Raw genomic sequence first — 2,773 nt, forward strand, 5'->3', positions numbered from 1 at the left:
TCAGTAGAGACAGTGTTTCATCGTGTTGGCCAGGCTGGTCTTGAAACTCCTGACCTCTAAGGATCCTCTCTCCATGGCCACCCAAAGTGCTGGGATTTCAGACATGAGCCACCATGCCTGAACTTGTTTTATTAAACAATTTTGAAGTTGACATTTATTAACTGTGATCACTATTTGTTGCAAAGGATGAGCAGAACTTCTTCCTGTCTCAATTAAATCTGTTACCCTTTGTTACCCTTACTCTATACACTCCCATCACCACCCCACACTACAATCTCTACTTTTTGTGTTTGTAGAAAGAGTAAGGTCCTTGCTGCATTGCCCAGGCTGAAGTACAGTGACACAACTATGGCTCACTGTGGCCTCAAACTTCTGACCTCAAGTTATCCAACCACCTCATCCTCCTATAGTGCTGGAGTGACAGGCATGAGCCACCACATCTGCCATATTCACAGTTTGAATGAGTTCAACCATTTTAGATTTCACATATAATTGTGATCATTGTATACTTGTCTTTCTGTGCCTCTCTTATTACACTGAGCAAAATATCTTCCAATTCCATTCATTTGGTCACAAATAAATCAAAGATCTTTCTCCTTTTTTTTTTTTAATTTTTTTATTATACTTTAAGTTCTAGGGTACATGTGCACAACGTGCAGGTTTGTTACATATGTATACATGTGCCACATTGGTGTGCTGCACCCATTAACTCATCATTTACATTAGGTATAACTCCTAATGCTATCCCTCTCCCCTCCCCACACCCCACAACAGGCCCTGGTGTGTGATGCTCCCCACCCAGTGTCCAAGTGTTCTCATTGTTCAATTCCTACCTATGAGTGAGAACATGTGGTGTTTGATTTTCTGTCCTTGCGACAGTTTGCTCAGAATGATGGTTTCCAGCTTCATCCGTGTCCCTACAAAGGATATGAACTCATCCTTTTTTATGGCTGCATAGTATTCCATGGTGTATATGTTTCACATTTTCTTTTTATTTATTTATTTACTTATTTATTTATTTGTTTTTTTTTTCTCCCTCCTCCCCCCACCCCACAACAGTCCCCGAAGTGTGATGTTCCCCTTCCTGTGTCCATGTGTTCTCATTGTTCAATTCCCACCTATGAGTGAGAATATGCGGTGTTTGGTTTTTTGTTCTTGCGATAGTTTACTGAGAATGATGATTTCCAATTTCATCCATGTCCCTACAAAGGACGTGAACTCATCTTTTTTATGGCTGCATAGTATTCCATGGTGTATATGTGCCACATTTTCTTAATCCCGTCTATCATTGTTGGACATTTGGGTTGGTTCCAAGTCTTTGCTATTGTGAATAATGTCGCAATAAACATACGTGTGCATGTGTCTTTATAGCAGCATGATTTATAGTCCTTTGGGTATATACCCAGTAATGGGATGGCTGGGTCAAATGGAATTTCTAGTTCTAGATCCCTGAGGAATCGCCACACTGACTTCCACAAGGGTTGAACTAGTTTCCAGTCCCACCAATGGTGTAAAGGTGTTCCTATTACTCCACATCCTCTCCAGCACCTGTTGTTTCCTGACTTTTTAATGATTGCCATTCTAACTGGTGTGAGATGGTATCTCATTGTGGTTTTGATTTGCATTTCTCTGATGGCCAGTGATGGTGAGCATTTTTTCATGTGTTTTTTGGCTGCATAAATGTCTTCTTTTGAGAAGTGTCTGTTCATGTCCTTCGCCCACTTTCTGATGTGGTTGTTTGTTTTTTTTCTTGTAAATTTGTTGGAGTTCATTGTAGATTCTGGATATTAGCCCTTTGTCAGATGAGTAGGTTGTGAAAATTTTCTCCCATTTTGTAGGCTGCCTGTTCACTCTGATGGTAGTTTCCTTTGCTGTGCAGAAGCTCTTGAGTTTAATTAGATCCCATTTGTCAATTTTGGCTTTTGTTGCCATTGCTTTTGGTGTTTTAGACATGAAGTCCTTGCCCATGCCTATGTCCTGAATGGTATTGCCTAGGATTTCTTCTAGGGTTTTTATGGTTTTAGGTCTAACATTTAAGTCTTTAATCCATCTTGAATTGATTTTTGTATAAGGTGTAAGGAAGGGATCCAGTTTCAGATTTCTACATATGGCTAGCCAGTTTTCCCAGCACCATTTATTAAATAGGGAATCCTTTCCCCATTTCTTGTTTTTGTCAGGTTTGTCAAACATCAGATAGTTGTAGATATGTGGCATTATTTCTGACGGGTCTGTTCTGTTCCATTGATCTATATCTCTGTTTTGGTACCAGTACCATACTGTTTTGGTTACTGTAGCCTTGTAGTATAGTTTGAAGTCAGGTAGCGTGATGCCTCCAGCTTTGTTCTTTTGGCTTAGGATTGACTTGGTGATGCGGGCTCTTTTTTGGTTCCATATGAACTTTAAAGTAGTTTTTTCCAATTCTGTGAAGAAAGTCATTGGTAACTTGATGGGGATGGCATTGAATCTGTAAATTACCTTGGGCAGTATGGCCATTTTCATGATATTGATTCTTCCTACCCATGAGCATGGAATGTTCTTCCATTTGTTTGTATCCTCTGTTATTTCCTTGAGCAGTGGTTTATAGTTCTCCTTGAAGAGGTCCTTCACATCCCTTGTAAGTTGGATTCCTAGGTATTTTATTCTCTTTGAAGCAATTGTGAATGGGAGTTCACTCATGATTTGGCTCTCTGTTTGTCTGTTATTGATGTATAAGAATGCTTGTGATTTTTGTACATTGATTTTGTATCCTGAGACTTTGCTGAAGTTGCTTATC

Source organism: Pongo pygmaeus, chromosome Y (genome assembly GCF_028885625.2).
Source record: "Pongo pygmaeus isolate AG05252 chromosome Y, NHGRI_mPonPyg2-v2.0_pri, whole genome shotgun sequence".
In the NCBI taxonomy this organism is placed as follows: Eukaryota; Metazoa; Chordata; class Mammalia; order Primates; family Hominidae; genus Pongo; species Pongo pygmaeus.